The sequence below is a fragment of the Myxine glutinosa genome, chromosome 5, assembly GCF_964187855.1.
Source record: "Myxine glutinosa chromosome 5, kmMyxGlut1.1, whole genome shotgun sequence".
NCBI lineage: Eukaryota > Metazoa > Chordata > Myxini > Myxiniformes > Myxinidae > Myxine > Myxine glutinosa.
The window spans coordinates 80,013,384-80,035,722 of record NC_136265.1 but is presented as its reverse complement, the minus strand read 5'-3'; positions in this window follow the sequence as shown (position 1 = coordinate 80,035,722).

Below are 22,339 nucleotides of genomic sequence, written 5' to 3'. Positions count from 1 at the left end.
TGCAATGCTTTATCTTCTTGCTTCATCTTCTTGCTTTATCTTCTTGCCTGTTTGTCTTTAGTGGTCTGGTGGATGACCATATTTATATTATGAACGTTTATCTTCTTGCAATGCTTTATCTTCTTGCTTTATCTTCTTGCCTCTTTGTTTTTCGTGGTCTGGTGGATGACCATATTTATATTATGAACGTTTATCTTCTTGCAATGCTTTATCTTCCTGCAATGCTTTATCTTCTTACTTTATCTTCTTGCAATGCTTTATCTTCTTACTTTATCTTCTTGCAATGCTTTATCTTCTTGCCTCTTTGTCTTTGGTGGTCTGGTGGATGACCATATTTATATTGTGAACCTTTATCTTCTTGCAATGTTTTATCTTCTTGCTTTATCTTCTTGCTTTATCTTCTTGCTTTATCTTCTTGCTTTATCTTCTTGCTTTATCTTCATGCTTTTTCTTTATGCTTTATCTTCTTGCTTTATTTTCTTGCTTTATTTTCTTGCTTTATCTTCTTGCTTTAGCTTCTTGCTTTATCTTCTTGCTTCATCTTCTTGCTTTATCTTCTTGCTTTAGCTTCTTGCTTTATCTTTGTGCAATACTTTATCTTCTTGCTTTATCTTCTTGCTTTATCTTCTTGCTTCATCTTATTGCTTCATCTTCTTGCTTTATCTTCTTGCTTTAGCTTCTTGCTTTATCTTCTTGCAATGTTTTATCTTCTTGCCGTATCTTCTTGCCGTATCTTCTTGCTTTATCTTCTTGCTTCAATCTTCTTGCTTCAATCTTCTTGCTTCATCTTCTTGCTTTAGCTTCTTGCTTTATCGTCTTGCTTCATCTTCTTGCTTTATCTTCTTGCTTTAGCTTCTTGCTTCATCTTCTTGCTTTATCTTCTTGCTTTAGCTTCTTGCTTCATCTTCTTGCTTTATCTTCTTGCTTTATCTTCTTGCTTTATCTTCTTGCTTCAATCTTCTTGCTTTATCTTCTTGCTTTACCTTCTTGCTTAATCTTCTTGCTTTATCTTCTTGCTTTATCTTCATGCTTCATATTCCTGCTTTATCTTCTTGCTTCATCTTCTTGCTTTAGCTTCTTGCTTTATCTTCTTGCTTTATCTTCTTGCTTTAGCTTCTTGCTTCAATCTTCTTGCTTCAATCTTCTTGCTTTATCTTCTTGCTTCATATTCCTGCTTTATCTTCTTGCTTCATCTTCTTGCTTTAGCTTCTTGCTTTATCTTCTTGCTTTATCTTCTTACTTTATCTTCTTGCAATGCTTTATCTTCTTGGCTTATCTTCTTGCTTCATCTTCTTACTTATCTTCTTGCTTATCTTCTTGCTTTATCTTCTTGCTTTATCTTTGTACTTAATCTTCTTGCTTTATCTTCTTGCTTTATCTTTATGCTTTATCTTCTTGCTTTATCTTTGTGCTTTATATTTGTGCTTTATCTTCTTGCTTTATCTTCTTGCTTTTGCTTCTTGCTTTATCTTCTTGCTTTATCTTCTTGCTTTATCTTTGTGCTTCAATCTTCTTGCTTTATCTTTATGCTTTATCTTCTTCCTTCATCTTTGTGCTTTATCTTCTTGCTTTATCTTCTTGCTTTATCTTCTTGCTTTATCTTCTTGCAATGCTTTATCTTCTTGCAATGCTTTATCTTCTTGCAATGCTTTATCTTCTTGCTTTATCTTTGTGCTTTATCTTCTTGCTTTATCTTTGTGCTTTATCTTCTTGCTTTATCTTCTTGCTTTATCTTCTTGCAATGCTTTATCTTCTTGCAATGCTTTATCTTCTTGCTTTATCTTCTTGCAATGCTTTATCTTCTTGCAATGCTTTATCTTCTTGCTTCATCTTATTGCTTCATCTTCTTGCTTTATCTTCTTGCTTTATCTTCTTGCAATGCTTTATCTTCTTGCAATGCTTTATCTTCTTGCTTTATCTTCTTGCTTTATCTTTGTGCTTCAATCTTCTTGCTTTATCTCTATGCTTTATCTTCTTGCTTTATCTTTGTGCTTTATCTTCTTGCTTTATCTTCTTGCTTTATCTTCTTGCTTTATCTTCTTGCGTTATCTTCTTGCGTTATCTTCTTGCTTTATCTTTGTGCTTAATCTTCTTGCTTTATCTTCTTGCTTTATCTTTATGCTTTATCTTCTTGCTTTATCTTTGTGCTTTATATTTGTGCTTTATCTTCTTGCTTTATCTTCTTGCTTTATCTTCTTGCTTTATTTTCTTGCTTTATCTTTGTGCTTCAATCTTCTTGCTTTATCTTTATGCTTTATCTTCTTGCTTTATCTTTGTGCTTTATCTTCTTGCTTTATCTTCTTGCTTTATCTTCTTGCTTTATCTTCTTGCAATGCTTTATCTTCTTGCAATGCTTTATCTTCTTGCAATGCTTTATCTTCTTGCTTTATCTTCTTGCTTTATCTTCTTGCTTTATCTTCTTGCAATGCTTTATCTTCTTGCTTTATCTTCTTGCTTTATCTTCTTGCAATGCTTTATCTTCTTGCTTTATCTTCTTGCTTTATCTTTGTGCTTTATCTTCTTGCTTTATCTTCTTGCTTTATCTTTGTGCTTAATCTTCTTGCTTTATCTTCTTGCTTTATCTTTGTGCTTAATCTTCTTGCTTTATCTTCTTGCTTTATCTTCTTGCTTTATCTTCTTGCTTTATCTTCTTGCTTTATCTTCTTGCTTTATCTTCTTGCTTTATCTTCTTGCTTTATCTTCTTGCTCTATCTTCTTGCTCTATCTTCTTGCTTATCTTCTTGCTTTATCTTCTTGCTTTATCTTCATCTTCTTGCATTGCTTTATCTTCATCTTCTTGCTTTGCTTGATCTTCTTGCTTTATCTTCTTGCTTTATCTTCTTGCTTTATCTTCTTGCTCTATCTTCTTGCTTATCTTCTTGCTTTATCTTCTTGCTTTATCTTCATCTTCTTGCATTGCTTTATCTTCATCTTCTTGCTTTGCTTTATCTTCTTGCTTTATCTTCTTGCAATGCTTTATCTTCGTGCATTGCTTTATCTTCTTGCTTTAGCTTCTTGCTTTATCTTCTTGCAATGCTTTATCTTCTTGCAATGCTTTATCTTCTTGCTTTATCTTCTTGCTTTGTCTTCTTGCCTCTTTGTCTTTGGTGGTCTGGTGGATGACCATATTTATATTGTGAACCTTTATCTTCTTGCAATGTTTTATCTTCTTGCTTTATCTTCTTGCTTTATCTTCTTGCAATGCTTTATCTTCTTGCTTTATTTTCTTGCTTTATCTTCTTGTCTCTTTGTCTTTGGCGGTCTGGTGGATGACCATATTTATATTGTGAACCTTTATCTTCTTGCAATGCTTTATCTTCTTGCTTTATCTTCTTGCTTTATCTTCTTGCTTTATCTTCTTGCTTTATCTTCTTGCTTTATCTTTATGCTTTATCTTCTTGCAATGCTTTATCTTCTTGCAATGCTTTATCTTCTTGCAATGCTTTAGCTTCTTGCTTTATTTTCTTGCTTTATCTTCTTGCTTTATCTTCTTGCTTTATTTTCATGCTTTTTCTTTATGCTTTATCTTCTTGCAATGCTTTATCTTCTTGCAATGCTTTATCTTCTTGCAATGCTTTATCTTCTTGCAATGCTTTATCTTCTTGCTTTATTTTCTTGCTTTATCTTCTTGTCTCTTTGTCTTTGGCGGTCTGGTGGATGACCATATTTATATTGTGAACCTTTATCTTCTTGCTTTATCTTCTTGCAATGCTTTATCTTCTTGCTTTATCTTCTTGCTTTATCTTCTTGCCTCTTTGTCTTTGGTGGTCTGGTGGATGACCATATTTATATTGTGAACCTTTATCTTCTTGCAATGTTTTATCTTCTTGCTTTATCTTCTTGCTTTATCTTCTTGCAATGCTTTATCTTCTTGCTTTATCTTCTTGCTTTATCTTCTTGCTTTATCTTCTTGCTTTATCTTCTTGCTTTATCTTCTTGCAATGCTTTATCTTCTTGCTTTATCTTCTTGCAATGCTTTATCTTCTTGCTTTATTTTCTTGCTTTATCTTCTTGTCTCTTTGTCTTTGGCGGTCTGGTGGATGACCATATTTATATTATGAACCGATATCTTCTTGCAATGTTTTTCTATGACAGGGAATGTTAGTCTGCTTTGGTATGCCTCCTTTCATGTACTAGTCTTCCTTTTCTTTCTTACCATATATGGATAATTTTGTACTCGGCCGATTTCCCATTCGCTTGCTGAAGATTACACGCAGGCCATGTATTTCGTATAAAGGCCTGGTGTGTGGACAATGCTTTTGAGAGGGAACTGGAATTACAGGCTTGCTGTTTCCTATCTCTCTCCCATGTGCATGGTCAATAAAATGATGCAACCAACCCGAGGTCTTGGATTTTTCCATGACAATACGACATGGTATCTTACAAGGTGACAGGTTTTTCCCCCCTCCTGTTTGGCTGCCTCTGAGTAACCTCTGAGTAACCTGACATACTGAGTAACCTTGTCAATGAACAAGGACATGGAAAAATCTAACATGAAACAGAAAAATGACCAAAGAACCTAGAAAGGCGACACATCTACTGTGCACGGCGGATCTATAACTGTTGCAACGAATGATAACAAATTGGCAGATCAACTGAAACTTGTAAAGCGCTACTAGGAGGATACTGGAAAGGAATTTGATCTTGACAAATGCACCAAATGTACATTTCTATCTGGTAAAATAAAAACACAACATCTCGATCAATGAAAGTACAACACTACAGGATCTAGAAAACAAAGCATCCTACAGATATCTCGGAATACAAGAAGGTCCCCAGGTACAACACAAAGAATGCTGAAAATAATCAGCAAAGAGTACCTATGCAGAATAAGATTAATTCTGAAGTCATCCCTCTCTCCAATGAATCCCAGTCGATCGTTGAATTAATACCAGGTGGTTCACTCAGCCTGTCATCTTTCCAAGGTCGCCAAAATGAGTACCAACTCACTGGGTCCTCTCTCAAGGAGGTTGGTGGCAGGATTGGCACTTCAGCCGCCGTAGAAACACCTCATTGCTTAACACATACGTTGGTGTGTGTCGGGATGGTGATGTGGAGTCGGACAAGGACGCAGCGACTTGCTGAAACAGCGCATGCTCCCATAACGACAACGACGACTCTCTCCAATGAATAAAATCAAAGCCATAAACCAACTTGCAGTACCTGGTATTCCAGTATAGGTGCGCAATTACAAACTGACCACAATCGGAGATCAACAGCTTAGACACCAAAACAAGGAAATTTCTAACTATTCATAAACTATTCCACAAAAACCAATGTATTCCAAAGTTTTACTTGCCGAGATGAGAAGGACGAGGCGGTTGATGGAGCTTATCGAAGTGCACAGAACAGCGTGTGTAGGACTAGCATAGTATGTGAAAAATTCAACAGAATATGGATTGAAATTTGTACATGAGCAATAAAACAATAAAACATCACCCACAGGGTGAACCGTATCTTGCCAGGGTTTCGTTGACCTCCATGATTGACCGCAAAGTGACCTTGACCTTTGACCTTGACCTTAATAATTTCGTATGGTGAATAGTATGTCTTCATGACCAACACACATGAAATATTGAAAGATTTTGATGAGAACTGAGGAAATAATTTTTTCATGAAAATTCCGTTTTTTCGTCATGACGTCATCAAATGACGTCATAGCGTCAAACTGTTTACAGATCTGGGAAGCACTCATCAAGGGCATTCATATGAGGTATTACTCGATATGGTACCTACGATTTCAAAATTTGACCTTGGGGTCAATAATTTTCGACCTCCAGCGCTAACCATGAAGGTCAAGGCCGATCGCCACCAAAAAATAATCAGCTGAGCGCCGGACCATATACTAGATTCCCATGAAGTTTGGAGACGATCCGATCAAAGTTACTCAAAAAATAAGGATTTCAACATTTGACCTTGGGGTCAATAATTTTCGACCTCCAGCGCTAACCATGAAGGTCAAGGCCGATCGCCACCAAAAACTAATCAGCTGAGCGCCGGACCATATACTAGATTCCCATGAAGTTTGGAGACGATCGGATCAAAGTTACTCAAAAAATAAGGGTTTCGTCGACCTCCATGATTGACCACAAAGTGACCTTGACCTTTGACCTTGACCTTCAAAATTTTGTGTGCTGAAGGGTATCTCTATAGGACTCTGATATGCGAAGTTACAGGAGTTTCCAATAATAACTGTGGTCTACAGAGTGATCTAAACGTGAAAAAAAATGATTAACCACAAACAAAAAAACAAAAAAACAAACAAAAAAACAAACAAAAAAACAAACATACAAGCTGACTAATACATCTTGCAAAAACTTCGTTTTGGCAAGATAACAAATCAGAAAAGGTATCCTTAATCCATTTAGCAACAAACTGCCAGAACAGGTGCAATTGCAGGACACAACACAGGAAACTGAAACAGAAATAAATACAGCCCCAATGGTGGCAAAGAAGAAAAAGGAAAATTACAAAAAGAAATATCAGCAGATATACTCTGACAAATGGGAGAATGACAAAAGAGCAGGAAGATTCAAAAAAGAGCTTGACAGAACATGGATTGATAAGGAAAGCTCATTGGAATGGCTGAGAAGAGGTCAAATTAATTGGGATGGAGAACGAAGCATCATAAATGCCCAAGACCAGAGACACTACACTAATGGCTTTCAGAATTTGGCGGAATTAAGCCAATCGGACAAATGCAGGTTTTGTGAAGTAGAAAGAAAAATGACAGTTATCTCATTTGGTGATCGGCACCCTCACATGTGTCCTCTTCAGAGGAATTCATCGAGTTTACTGGATTCTAAATAATCATCATCATTGATCATCATCCATCATCATCAAAAGTTACTCCATACTGTACCGTACAGTATACAACAACAACAACATGCATTTTAAGGCCATTTTCCTTGCTAGAGCGGGGGTTAGCCTTGCGGTCCCCATGACAATCTTCTCCATTTTGCCCTATTTTCTGCATATCTCTCCTTGTTAACCCCCTTGCCCGCATTTCTTCTTCCACCATATTTAGCCAAGTCTTTCTCGGTCTTCCCCGTCCTCGACTTCCTTCTACATTCATTTCCATCACTCTTCTCAACCAGTCACTTTCATCCTTCCTCAACACATGACCAAACCATCTCAACCTGTTCCTCTTCACAGCATCAATCACAGGCTCTATTCCCATCATCTTTTGCAATTCATCATTAGTCTTCTTCTCTCTCAACGATACTCCGCACATCCACCGAACCATTCGCATTTCCACCCTTTCCAGCCTTCGTTGCTGCTCTACATTCGTGACCCATGTCTTGCTCCCATAAATCATAACACTTCTCACACATGCAGCATACACCTTTCCCTTCAGCTTCAATGACACTCCCCTCCTCATCAGCACGCCACTCAGTCTCCGAAACTTCTTCCATGCACATCTCACTCCAGCAACCATTGCCGAGTCTGATCCACCTTCTCCATTCAGCATGTCTCCGAGGTAGCAAAATGTTTTCACACCTTCCAACTTCATGCCGTTTCCAAGATCCAACTCAACATTTCCTCCATCTGCAGCTCCCTCTGTGCACACCTTACATTTGAATGTAGCTGCCACACTGGTTAATGACCCTCTCAGACCGCTACATTTTTGATGAACCCACTCAGCGCACATTGTACATTGAATGGAGTTCACTCTGACACCCTTCCTGCACACAGCACATGGCCACTTCCCAGTTCTTTCCACCTCACCACATGCTTTACCACTTGCCATAACCTTCGTCTTTCCTATATTCACCTTCAGACCTTTTGTCTCCATACATTCCTTCCACTTGTTCATCTTTTCCTTCAGTCCATCCATACTTTCCGCAATCAACACCAGATCATCTGCATACAACAACTCCCGTGGTAAACCCTCCTTTACATTCTGAGCCAGCGCCTCCATCACAGCTACAAATAGTAGTAGACTTAGTACCGAACCCTGATGCACTCCCACCTTCACCTCAAACTCACCACTGTTCCCGTCCTTCGTCCTTACAGCTGTGCACGCTCTTTTGTACATTGCCATCACTACTCTGATCAACCATTCCTCCACTTCTAACTTCCTCAATGCCCATGTCAATACTTTGTGTGGAACCCTATCGAATGATTTCTCCAGATCAACAAACCCAAGAAACAGCTTCTTCCTCTTCTCCATGTACTACTCCTGCAACTGCCTCACAATAAAGAGCGCGTCTGTCGTTCCTCTTCCTGGCATAAATCCAAACTGCATTTTGTCGATCTTCACCTTCTTCCTTATCCTCCTCTCCAACACCCTTTCCAATACCTTCATTCCATGCTCCAATAACTTTATCGCTGGGTACGAGCCACACTCCAGAGGGTCACCTTTCCCCTTGTATAGAGGGACGAGGGTACTCAGTTCCCAAACCACTGGAATGCGGCCTTCTTTCACCACCAGATTACAGATCTGTCATTCTCTTCACACCCCAACTTCCTGCTGCCTTCAACATGTCTCCCACAACTCCCGTCGGCCCTCCCGCTTTTCTACTCTTCATTGCTTTTATCGCTTCCTCAACTTCCTTCTCAGTTATCTTCTCTGCCGGTCCTAAAACTGTGTTACTCTCTATGTTGCCATCCCATTCATTCTCTGTATTCATCAGCATTTCCATATATGTTTTCCATCTTCCTTTAATTCCATCTGGGTCCACAACAATTTGTCCCACTTCATCCTTCAAGGAACTCACCCCCATCACATCACACCTCTCTTTCGCTATCTGCTTTGCAATCCTGAATACCGCTCTCTGACCCTCTTCCAAATCCAAGCGTTCTCCGAACGTTTTCCTACATGCCTCCTGTGCCTTTGCTACCTCTTTCTTTGCAGCCTTCTTGGCTGCCTTATAACTTTCATGCTCTGCTTTTTCTGCTCCCTTACCCTTCGCCTTCTGCCACTCCTTGAACTTCTTCCTCTTCTCGTCAATCCTCTTTCCAACTTCATCATCCCACCACCATGTTTCCGAGTGCCTTGTTGGTCCTTTTGTCCATCCACATACCTCACTAACGGCTCCCAACAGACTATCATTCATTGACATCCAACCATGTTCAAGCTCAACCACATCATCCTCTACCCTACTCAGCCTCTCTTTTAATGCCTCCCTTACTGTCACCTCTTTCAACCTCCACACCTTCATTCTCGGTTGGTACTTCACCCGCCGAGCTCTCCTCACACCTTTCACCCTCATGTCGCAGACAACCAAGTGGTGCTGTGAAACAGCCTCCTCCCCCGGGATCACCTTTGTGTCCCGGAGGTGCCTCCTATCTCGCCTACGCACCATCAGGTAGTCAACGGTTGTCGTCGACCCACCTGACGTGTATGTAACAAGCTTATTATCCCCTTTCTGGAACTGACTATTACAAATCAGCTCCATCAGCAAACTCCAAAATCCTTTCACCTTCTCCATTTCTAACACCATATCCGTAACCCCCATGAACTGCCTCAAAACCGTCCATACTCCTTCCCACATGTCCATTTAGGTCTCCTCCTACCACAACAACTTCCTCATCTTTCAAGTTTTCCATCAGCTTCTCTATCGCACACCAGAACTTGTCCTTCTCTTCATCGCTCCGACCAACCTGCGGAGCATATCCCGAGATGACGTTCACCAAGAGCTTTCCAATCATCATTTTCACCATCATCAACCTATCACTCACTCTAGTCACACTCACCACACTGTCTACAAACTCCTCAGAAAACAGGACACCAACACCATTCACGCCCTCCGGGCACCCTTGCCACACAAAGTTGTATTTCTGTCCCTGCCTACCCTTCACCATTCTTACACCATTTCCCTTCCATCTCGTCTCTTGCACACAACATATGTCCACTCTTCTTCTGACCAATACTTCCACCACTTCTCCTGATCTCCCTGTCATTGTCCCTCCATTCCATGTCCCAAACCTCAGAAACCGATCTCCACTTCGGGCTGCACCCTGCCCACATGTAGTTGTAATTGTCATGGTTCTCTTTTTGAGGCAATGTTTTTATGGCCGGATGCCCTTCCTGACGCCAACCCTCTTTGTCGCCTCTTACGACACGCAGGGATACGGTGTACCTATTCTAACCAGGGTACACACCGGGATAAAGCTTTGAATAAAACCAAACGGGTTTAATCCCGAACAAATAAACGGAGAATGAAATCAACAATAACTATATACAATAAAGTGAAATAATCCGATAAAAACTAAGGCGTCAAGTCACAAGCACAGACGGGGCGAGGGACACAAAATGGCGACTTATCTCTGCTCTTTCAGATGAGACGAGCTTCCCAAGAGAAACCAGCACGCTAAGCATTTTGAACAAAATCGCAATGCTGGTGTCCATGTTGCATTCAGTGCCGTAAGCTTGCTTTGATGGAGCTGATATTTTTGGTGACACATTTTTGTGAGCTCAATTAACTCAACGAAAATGGAATTATGTACAAAAATAAACAGGTTTATTACCACGGATGCCTATAATACAAAATAAAACGCGCCGGTCTTATCCCTCTAACTGGAGCGCTCCTATTACAGACACACACATACAGATGGGGAGGATGTATGAAAAATAAACGTTGTGTGTTTCATCATGCACTAAGCTCTGATCGTTCGGTGCGTCGTCTGCAATCGCCCAGGCCCCCCGTTCCCGTGCGGGGAGAAGGCCGCAGTCCACTTGGTTCCACGCTGAAGAAATACTGTACCGTACAGTATCTTCAATAAAAATTGTAAACGGTACCTGCTGTTGTTCTTTTATTTGTAGGTGTTTTCAATGCTGCTGTCATCATGTGCATTCCTGTTCGTAAAATTTGATGATGTTATGCTCATGATTCCTGAATCCCCGGGAACTTTCTCCCTTTTCCCCATTGAAAGAATGCGGATTCAACATTCGCGGCATTTTTCAGGAACGTATGCCCCACGAATGTCGAGGTTATACTGTACTTAAAAAGCATTCTGGGCAATATCACTACAAGCGGGCTCCAACTCAAGGCTGTCGGAGATTCAGTGAAGATTTTGAAAAGAGTCCTTGGAACGAAGCTGTAAGAATGAAGTTTCACAATTTAGTTCATGAAGAATGATCCTTTACCGAAAAAGGAGTTGGGGTGTTTGAGTTGTGGGAGAACTTTCTCCCACCTTCTAAAACCTGCACATGGAAGTAACCGACGAGAGAGCAAACTTGCCACGATTGGAAAGCGACAAACTACAGACTTGGCATTTAATATGGAATTTTTTTTTTCTTGACTTGGGTTTACTTTCTTAACTCAGTATATCAATCTGGTGAGTTTCTTTTACACTTTGGTGATTTATTTGTTAAAAGAACCATGTCACTGATTGTCTGTCGAAGCAAGAAGTCAACAACAGGATTATATCACAGGTGGCGTGGCAAAATGTACGGACAGGTGCATTTGATGATTGGCTTCACAGTCGGGTATATAAGGGTTGTTGCGTTCTGTATAAGTGGAAAAAACTGCTGCACGTCTCCAAAAGTTATTGCCGCTTCCTCTGGAGATGGTCCGTCAACTCGACAATGCTGTTTGTCATGGAGTGGTGGCTTTACAAAATTACGGCATGAAACAGCGTGCTATTGCTCGGCAGTATGGCATCACTCAAGGTCAGGTGTCAAAGATCCTGAAACGAAATACTCAGAGGGGTGTCCCTACTCCAATACCGAGGCCAGGACGTCCCCGGAGAACCACAAGGAGGGATGATCGCCAGCTGCACCGGTTAGTCCGCAATGGCCATACCAAGTCAGCTAATCGGCTTAGGGCTGAGTGGCAGCAACTGACAAATGTGCCTGTATCCAGAAGGCTAGTCAACCAACGACTGGTTCAAGCAGGCTATCGTGCCAGGCGTCCCCTGAGAAAGCCACGCCTGACCAGACAACACGGCCAGCGCCGATTGCAGTGGGGCAGAGAGCACCGTCAATGGCAGCCAGGACACTGGAATCACGTGATCTTCAGTGACGAGTCTAGATTTCTGGTCTATCGTCAAGATGGCCACGTCCGTGTGCGCAGACAAGTGCATGAAGCCGACAACAAAGATTGCATAGTGCCAAGTGTCCAATCTGGAGGTGGTGGGGTGACCGTTTGGGCTGCTTTTCATGCAGGGGGCAAAACTGACCTGGTTGTTCTGAATGGAAACCTGAATCAGTTGAAGTACAGGGCCATTCTGGAAGAAACATTGCTTCCATTTGCTCGTGAAGCCTTTCGAGGAAACTTTGTCTTCCAAGATGACAATGCATGGCCTCATCGTGCTCGCATGATCCAACACTTTCTTGCGGACCCTGGTGTAGAGCATATGGAGTGGCCTACCATGTCCCCGGATATGAATCCGATGGAGAACTTGTGGGCAGAATTAACGCATCAAATCGACTACTTGGACCAGCAGCCGACCTCTGTGCGTGAATTGCAGCAGGCTATTGTCACTGCATGGCAAGCGATTCCTGTCCAAACCTTGGCAAATCTCGTGAACAGCATGCCTCAACGTGTACGTGCTCTCCTGAATGTTCGTGGGGGTTACACGAAGTTTTGAACTGTAATTTTACTGTCCGTATTCCCATTCGTAATTTAACTTTTGTTTTTGTTAAAAAATTTTTGGCTAATGTGCAAGAAGTTTAACACAGTTCTGTCCATGAATTGAGTTCGATATCAGTTCACATTTCTTTCAAGGATCAATTTATTTGTTTTGAAATGTCAAATGTGGTTTTTGTTTCTTTTAAAGGTCACATTAACAAAATCTAGAATAATTTCAACATAATTCCAATGAACTTTTGGTTCTAAGACATCTTGAAAAGTAAGTTCACCCCCACAAAAAAAATAATCCATATTAAATGCCAAGTCTGTAGATTCCAAAGCAAGGAACTCCTCACTGTCCATAAAAGGTTCCACAAAACCATTGCATCCTGAGAAAATTCCTGCCAAGATGAGGAGGCAGTGGCTTATGGTTTTTCAAGGGTACTATGGGTTTATAGGTCTTGAAAGGTCTTTGGGGTCTTCGAGGTCTTCAAGGGTCTTGGGGATTCATGGGGTATTATGGGTTTTGTGGAAGTCTGGATGGATTTCTTGACTTTGTGAGAAGTCATCAATGGCATCTCAATTGAAAGGTGTTCCACACCTCCATTAATTGTCAGGATCGTTGAATAACATGAAATATGTAAAAGGCAATTAAGCTGTTTTTGCCAGACAAAACCAGACAAGTCTTCTCTCTGGCGCCAACACCATGTGTACACCCTTTCGTCTCAATGCTGCTTATCTCTATGACTTGTGTTGTAATGTCAACCAGATGGTCCACCATATCCAAGGAGGCGCCAGCTCGGCTCCAATCGGTGACCTCCCTGACCCCTCATCCGTCAGCCTGACTCCTCAAAGCACTCTTTTCTCTTATTTATGGCCCGTGTGTAATGTTGAACAGATGTTCTGATATCCACGGGCGCCAGCCTGTCCACGACCTTTTTGACCCATAATTCCTGCTTTTCACTTCTCGAGACTTCAGAAAGATTTCCTTTGTTCAAACATTATAAAATAATTGAATTCAACAGTCGGGCAGAAGATTTTCTGGAAACGTTTGTGTTGAATCTGTGGTTGTGTTTGCCGGCATAGTACTGTTAACTCTGTTGCAATACTCGTTATACTTGTGAAATCTTCTCCTGATAATAAATCTTCTATAATATCTTTGCTGGTGTGTGTACGGACATTTGATCTGTGTACATTTCCACATCAGTCTCAAAAGGTCTTGAAGGATGTCCGGGGCTTTGAAGGGTCTCATGGGGGCTTAGAGGTCCAAAGTGACTTCAGGGATGTGAAGCTTTAATGGTTCTATGGGTCTAAACGAAAGGGTATAAAAGGTCGAAAGGGTGGAAACTCAAACGGGTTAAAGAGAAACATTATGAAAAAGTCTAACAAAATATCATTATTGCTTCTCAAAAGGAATTAGACAAAGCAGATGTTGGGTATCATTATGAGGTTGATTTGAAATGTCCAAAAGAGCTCAACAACAAGCACAGATACCTGTCATAATTGCTTGAGCGGGGTGGAGCCTGGGCCCGCACACAGCGCTCGGATTGGTACGCCCCCTGACGACACGCCCCCTGCCAATCACTCGTGCCAAGAAATCCACCTCATCAAGCGCCCTGCTTCTCGGGTTTCCCGCCAAGGCGAGTTAAAGAGGGCGAGGTTGTTTTCATGTATTATGTGTGGAATTCATGTTCAAATCAATGCGGTGTCTGTGTTTATAAATGTGTCGCGACGGAGGTAAAACTAAAAGCACTGGTTATGAGAGGAATTACGAACAAAGCAGGTACTGTGCATGTTTAAGGGCCAATTATGTCTCAAATGCGTCTGGAGAGGTAAATAAAGCGAATCGGAGACATGTCTGTCTAACTGTGTTTGGAAAGAGGAGAAGCCGAATTATATATTGTCTAAAATGCGCAATGGTTACCAACCTATAGGGCTGTGATTCCTGTGAATGTCGAGCTATGTAAACGAGGGGGGTTGAGGAAGATAATGGAGAGAGGAAGAAGATGATGGAGAGAGGAAGAAGATGATGGAGAGAGGAAATAGATAATGGGGGGAGGAAGAAGATAATGGAGAGAGGAAATAGATAATGGGGGGAGGAAGAAGATGATGGAGAGAGGAAATAGATAATGGAGAGAGGAAGAAGATGATGGAGAGAGGAAGAAGATAATGGAGAGAGGAAATAGATAATGGGGGGAGGAAATAGATAATGTGGGGAGGAAGAAGATAATGGAGAGAGGAAATAGATAATGGGGGGAGGAAGAAGATAATGGAGAGAGGAAATAGATAATGTGGGGAGGAAGAAGATAATGGAGAGAGGAAATAGATAATGTGGGGAGGAAGAAGATAATGGAGAGAGGAAATAGATAATGGAGAGAGGAAATAGATAATGGGGGGGAGGAAGAAGATAATGGAGAGAGGAAATAGATAATGTGGGGAGGAAGAGGATAATGGAGAGAGGAAATAGATAATGTGGGGAGGAAGAAGATAATGGAGAGAGGAAATAGATAATGGGGGGAGGAAGAAGATAATGGAGAGAGGAAATAGATAATGGGGGGAGGAAGAAGATAATGGAGATAGGAAATAAATAATGGAGAGAGGAAGAAGATAATGGAGAGAGGGAGAAGATAATGGAGAGAGGAAATAGATAATGGAGAGAGGAAATAGATAATGGAGAGAGGGAGAAGATAATGGAGAGAGGAAATAGATAATGGAGAGAGGAAATAGATAATGGAGAGAGGAAATAGATAATGGAGAGAGGGAGAAGATAATGGAGAGAGGAAATAGATAATGGAGAGAGGGAGAAGATAATGGAGAGAGGAAGAAGATAATGGAGAGAGGGAGAAGATAATGGAGAGAGGAAATAGATAATGGAGAGAGGGAGAAGATAATGGAGAGAGGGAGAAGATAATGGAGAGAGGAAATAGATAATGGAGAGAGGGAGAAGATAATGGAGAGAGGAAATAGATAATGGAGAGAGGGAGAAGATAATGGAGATAGGAAATAGATAATGGGGGGAAGAAGAAGATAATGGAGAGAGGAAATAGATAATGGAGAGAGGGAGAAGATAATGGAGATAGGAAATAGATAATGGGGGGAAGAAGAAGATAATGGAGAGAGGAAATAGATAATGGAGAGAGGGAGAAGATAATGGAGAGAGGGAATAGATAATGGAGAGAGGAAATAGATAATGGAGAGAGGGAGAAGATAATGGAGAGAGGAAATAGATAATGGAGAGAGGGAGAAGATAATGGAGAGAGGGAGAAGATAATGGAGAGAGGAAGAAGATAATGGAGAGAGGGAGAAGATAATGGAGAGAGGAAATAGATAATGGAGAGAGGAAATAGATAATGGAGAGAGGGAGAAGATAATGGAGAGAGGAAATAGATAATGGAGAGAGGGAGAAGATAATGGAGAGAGGAAGAAGATAATGGAGAGAGGGAGAAGATAATGGAGGGAGGAAGAAGATAATGGAGAGAGGAAATAGATAATGGAGAGAGGGAGAAGATAATGGAGAGAGGGAGAAGATAATGGAGAGAGGAAATAGATAATGGAGAGAGGGAGAAGATAATGGAGAGAGGGAATAGATAATGGGGGGAAGAAGAAGATAATGGAGAGAGGAAATAGATAATGGGGGGAAGAAGAAGATAATGGAGAGAGGAAATAGATAATGGAGAGAGGGAGAAGATAATGGAGAGAGGAAATAGATAATGGAGAGAGGGAGAAGATAATGGAGAGAGGAAGAAGATAATGGAGAGAGGGAGAAGATAATGGAGGGAGGAAGAAGATAATGGAGAGAGGAAATAGATAATGGAGAGAGGGAGAAGATAATGGAGAGAGGGAGAAGATAATGGAGAGAGGAAATAGATAATGGAGAGAGGGAGAAGATAATGGAGAGAGGGAATAGATAATGGGGGGAAGAAGAAGATAATGGAGAGAGGAAATAGATAATGGGGGGAAGAAGAAGATAATGGAGAGAGGGAGAAGATAATGGAGATAGGAAATAGATAATGGGGGGAAGAAGAAGATAATGGAGATAGGAAATAGATAATGGGGGGAAGAAGAAGATAATGGAGAGAGGAAATAGATAATGGAGAGAGGGAGAAGATAATGGAGAGAGGGAATAGATAATGGGGGGAAGAAGAAGATTATGGAGAGAGGAAATAGATAATGGGGGGAAGAAGAAGATAATGGAGAGAGGAAATAGATAATGGAGAGAGGACGAAGATAATGGAGGGAGGAAATAGATAATGGAGATAGGAAGTAGATAATGGAGAGAGGGAGAAGATAATGGGGGGGGGGGGGGGGGGGAGAAGATTATGGAGAGAGGAAATAGATAATGGAGAGAGGAAGAAGATAATGGAGAGAGGAAGAAGATAATGGGGGGAGGAAATAGATAATGGAGAGAGGAAGAAGATAATGGAGAGAGGAAATAGATAATGGAGAGAGGAAGAAGATAATGGAGGGAGGAAGAAGATAATGGAGAGAGGAAGAAGATAATGGAAAGAGGAAGAAGATAATTAAGATAGGAAGAAGATAATGGAGACAGGAAGAAGATAATTGAGAGAGGAAGAAGATAATGGAGGGATGAAGAAGATGATGGAGGGATGAAGAAGAACACTCTATAGGCCTCACAGACGTTGCTGCGCACATCCCCCGTTCTCTCGCTCCACAAAAGGGGAGGGGCTATCTGAGTATACCAATTTTAATGAGCAGGATAGGGTAATTGTGCTGTCTCTGGGGGGTTACGGGGGGGGGGGGGGGGTGATGTGAGGGGTTTCGCAGAACCGCAACAATATATTTGTACTTTTCTGTTGCATCATTGACATGTTCTGTCTATTGTATGTTTCCATGGCAACTAGCTTCCCTAATTCATTGAGATAATCAAGCTGAGCAGAAGCTTTCCTTTTATTTCATGTGTGTAGCCTGGATCTTCCAGTCTTTATGAAAGCAAAGTGTAAACTACATGTAAATATACATTTATAGGAAGTTAAACACATTTTTTTTTTTTTTTTTTTTGTATACAAGATCGAGGCTCGTGAAAGAGCGAACATTAATCACACAGAAAGACAAACCGACACATAAAACATATAACATCTGGAGCGGTAGACAAGATGGGGAGAGAGGGGGAAGGACACAAACACAACATTTGAGAGCAGGGACCGAGAGACATGGAGACATCGAGAGATCTGAGAGAGGGCGCGGGCTTTGGGGGGGGGGGGGGGGGGCATGGGAAGGGGGCGGTGGGAGAGGTATAAAACATATGGACACTGCCAGGACTTCCAGGAAAGAAGTTGGAATTTCAAACAATGTGGATCTGGGGTGAATTAGCGGGGGTAGAAAAGATCAAGGTTTTGGATGGGGGAAGATAAGAGATGGTGGTGAACAGCTGTTTTAAAGACCTGGAGGGAGGAGTGGGATTGAAGGGAGTGAGGGAGTTTGTTCCAGAGGCGGGAGAAAAGAGGAATGAAAGAGTGAAGGTGAGCAGAGAGCCGAGATTTCGGCAGTTTAACCATCAGAGGGTTGCTGGCAGATCTTGTGCGACCTGTAGGAATATTTGGAGGACAGAGCACAGAGAGAGCTGGGGGTGCAAGGCCGGAGAGGAGTCGGTAGAAGACAGAAAGACCACCTACCTGCCTGCGGTGAGTGAGTGAAAGGCCCTCAGAGATAGCTTCATCACGGGAGATTCCAATAATTCTGAAAGCTTTGGTTTCAACAGTGTGAAGCCGAGCTAGGTGTGAGGCAGGAGCACCGGCCCATAGGGGAGAACAGTGTTCCATTGAGCTGCGGATGAAAGCCTTGTATGTGGTGAGGAGCTCAGGTGCAGACATAATGAGCAGACAAAGTTTTTAATTCCCCTTTCTTTCCCTCCATCTCTCAGATTCCTTCATGCAGCCTTTTAATAACTTCTCTGAATTTCTTCACTCTCTTGCTCCGCCCCTCCCCTCATTTATGGGCGTGGCTGCTTTCTTGGGAAAGCCTCCTGAAGCGGCTTGATAACAGCCCTCAGGGCGCAGGCACACGGTTGTGACGTCACAATCGGACAGCAGCGTGCTTCCAAAGGAAGATCCAACAAACGATTTATTTTATCTAAAGTGTAATTAAAAACATCTAAAGTGTAGTGTAATTTAAAACAGCTGTTCACCACCATCTCTTATCTTCCCCCATCCAAAACCTTGATCTTTTCTACCCCCGCTAATTCACCCCAGATCCACCTTGTTTGAAATTCCAAATTCTTTCCTGGAAGTCCTGGCAGTGTCCATATGTATTATACCTCTCCCACCGCCCCCTTCCCATGCCCCCCCCCCCAAAGCCCTCGCCCTCTCTCAGATCTCTCGATGTCTCCATGTCTCTCGGTCCCTGCTCTCAAATGTTGTGTTTGTGTCCTTCCCCCTCTCTCCCCATCTTGTCTACCGCTCCCGATGTTATATGTTTTATGTGTCGGTTTGTCTTTCTGTGTGATTAATGTTCGCTCTTTCACGAGCCTCGATCTTGTATACAAAAAAAAAAAAAAAAAAAAAAAAAAAAACATTCAATTGTTTGTTTCTTTCCCCGGACACAGTGATTTCCCCTCCCCAAAAATAAATCTCAATTTCTCAGGTTATGACGTCACCAACGTGGAGGTGTACATAGTGATGCTCCTCTCTCGGAGTTCCATCAAATCATCCAAACACGATTTGTGTCACTCGGGGATTTTACTTCATCTATTTATTATGCATGGAAATATCGCCAAAATACTCACAGCTCCACCCCAACCCCAAACCCCCAACCCCACTTACTTGTGCTCCAAACATTAATTAATTCCAATTCCCTTCAACACAGAGGGTAAGGAGACATTCGTGTACATTTACATGAATTACAAGGACAGGAGGAGATAGATAATACTGTGGCGGACACGAAAGCACTGACGTGGTGACATCACCCCGCACACCAAGTGGGGGTGGGCCACGCCCGGGAGAGAGGCGTGGCCTCACGATATACACGGGGCGCGCAGCCCTGAGCAATTCAGTGTTACAGTGAGCTCTTGAATAAAGACTCTTACAAATTACCGCGTTGTCCGCTTCCTCCTTGCTCACAAGCAGCGCGCGTAATACCGCGCTTTACTGGTGACCCTCGACGTTGGATCTGCCGTAGCGATCCTTCCAAACACGACGCCATTGCCATGGCCAACAACGCGATGTCGGTTAAACTTCCCGAATTTTGGGAGGCCCAGGCCGAAGTTTGGTTCGTCCAAGCCGAAGCCCAGTTTCAGCTCCGGCGCCTCACCGGCGACGACACGCGCTACTGCCACGTCGTCGCCTCCCTCGGGCCCGGCACGGCCGCTCGAGTTGTGTCCGTCCTTCGCCACCCACCGGACGGCCACAAGTACGAGGCACTCAAGCGGCTGCTCCTAGCCACATTCGGCCTCACGGAGGACGCATGGGCCGACCGCCTCCTGGATCTCCCCGAGCTCGGCGACACGCGCCCGTCGGTCCGAATGGACCATATGCTGTCACTGTTGGGCGACGAAGCCCCTGGTTCTCTATTCCGGGCGCTTTTCCGTCGCCAACTTCCAGCACAGGTACGCCTCACGTTGGCCGGGACCATGCTAACGGAACCCCGAGCTTTGGCCGCCGAGGCGGACAGGTACTTCGCGGCTTCGGACACGCGGGCGAGAGTCGGTGCGGCCCACCTCGTGGATCCCGAGGCTGATGCTGATCCACAGCATCAGCTTCCACAGCATACAAAGCATGCTGATACGCACCTCGTGGCCGCCGCCACGCCCCGCCCACCGCCACGGCGAAAACCGCCACTGCGGGGAAAACCGCCGGCTCCACCAGCCTGGCGGAGCCAGCCGCATTCCTCCAGCTCCACCACCTGGTGCTGGTTCCACACCAAGTTCGGCCACGAGGCTCGACAGTGTCATCCGCCATGCTCCTTCAACAGGTCGGGAAAAGCCCGGGCTCAATAGTGGCAATGAGCGCCGGCCGTTCGAGCAGCCTGCTGTTCATAACGGACACCTTATCCGGGCGCCGTTACCTGTGCGACATGGGAGCGCAGGTGAGTGTCGTTCCTGCCGGTACGTCGGACAAGCACGCCGTGGGCGGGGGCCCCGCGCTCCGTACGTACGGAAAACGCTGCCTCTCTCTGCGGTTCGTAGGGCAGGTTTTCCGATGGTCGTTCGTCACCGCCGACGTGCCCATGGCATTACTTGGCGCGGACTTCCGGTGCGCCAATGGGCTCCTGGTCGACGTAAAGCACAGACGTCTTGTCCAGGCCGAGACGTTCAGCTCGCTCACTTGTGCGCTGCCCAGCTCGTCGAGAAGCTCACCGAGCGGCTCACCGAACGGCTTGCCAAGCAGCTTGCCGAATGGTTCGGTTCCGGCCACGTTGATCTGTACGCTTCCGGCAGCGGACGAATTCACCCGCCTCCTCGCCGGCTTCCCAGCCCTCATGCGGCCCACCTTCTCGGCGGGGGCCGTCAAGCACGGGGTGGCCCATCACATCCCCACCGTCGGGCCACCGGTCTACGCCCGGGCACGCCGCCTCGAGCCGACGAAGCTGGCGGTAGCAAAAGCCGAGTTTGCTACCCTGGAGCAACTCGGCATCGTTCGGCGCTCGGAGAGTGCTTGGGCGTCGCCGCTGCACATCGTGCCGAAGCCTGGCGGGGGATGGCGACCGTGCGGGGACTATCACCGTCTCAATGACGCCACCACCCCCGACCGCTACTCCGTCCCCCACATTCAGGACTTTTCCGCCCGTTTGGCGGGCATGTCCTTCTTCTCGAAGGTGGACCTCATACGCAGCTACCATCAGGGCCCCGTCAGGCCGGAGGACGTCCCGAAGACGGCGGTCATCACGCTGTTCGGACTCTTCGAATTCCTGAGGATGCCCTTCGGTCTGAAGAATGCGGCTCATGCGTTCCAGCGGCTGATGGACAGCGTCCTGCGCGACTTGGATTTTGTATACGTCTACCTGGACGATATCCTCGTCGCCAGCGCGTCCCGCGAAGAGCACCTACACCACCTCCGCACGCTCTTCGAACGCCTGGGCCAGCATGGCCTGATTGTGAACCCCACAAAGTGCCGGTTTGGCGTCGCCGTAATCGATTTTCTGGGGCACCGCGTCACCAGGCACGGAGCCGTCCCCCTGCCGGCCAAGGTGGAGGCGGTGAAGGGGTTTCCGCGCCCCCGCACGATCAGGGGGCTGCAGGAGTTCCTGGCCATGGTGAACTTTTACCATCGGTTCCTGCCCCGTATCGCCCAGCTCCTGCGCCCCCTGCACGAAGCTCTCCGAGGTAAGCCGGGCAAAGGCGACGTTACCTGGACCGAGCAGATGGACGCGGCGTTCACGGGCGCGAAGCTCGCCTTGGCTAACGCCACCATGCTCGCGCACCCGGCGCCCGATGCACCGATCGCCCTCACCACCGACGCCTCGGACTACGCAGTGGGCGCGGTGCACGAGCAATGGGTGCGTGGAGCTTGGCAACCGCTGGCGTTCTTTAGCCGGCAGCTTCGCCCGCCCGAACGCCGTTACAGTACCTTCGACCGCGAGTTGCTCGGGCTTCACTTGGCGGTCAGGCACTTCCGCCATCTGCTCGAGGGCCGTGCGTTCACGGCCTTCGTCGACCACAAGCCGCTGATCTTCGCGATGGGCAAGGTCACCGAGCCGTGGTCGGCCCGGCAGCAGCGTCACCTCTCGGCCGTGTCCGAGTACAGGACGGACATCCGGCACGTCGCGGGGAAGGACAACCCGGTGGCGGATTGCCTTTCCCGGGCCGTCGCCCACGCAGTCCACCTCGGCATCGACTATGCCCGGATGGTAGCGGACCAGGCCGCTGA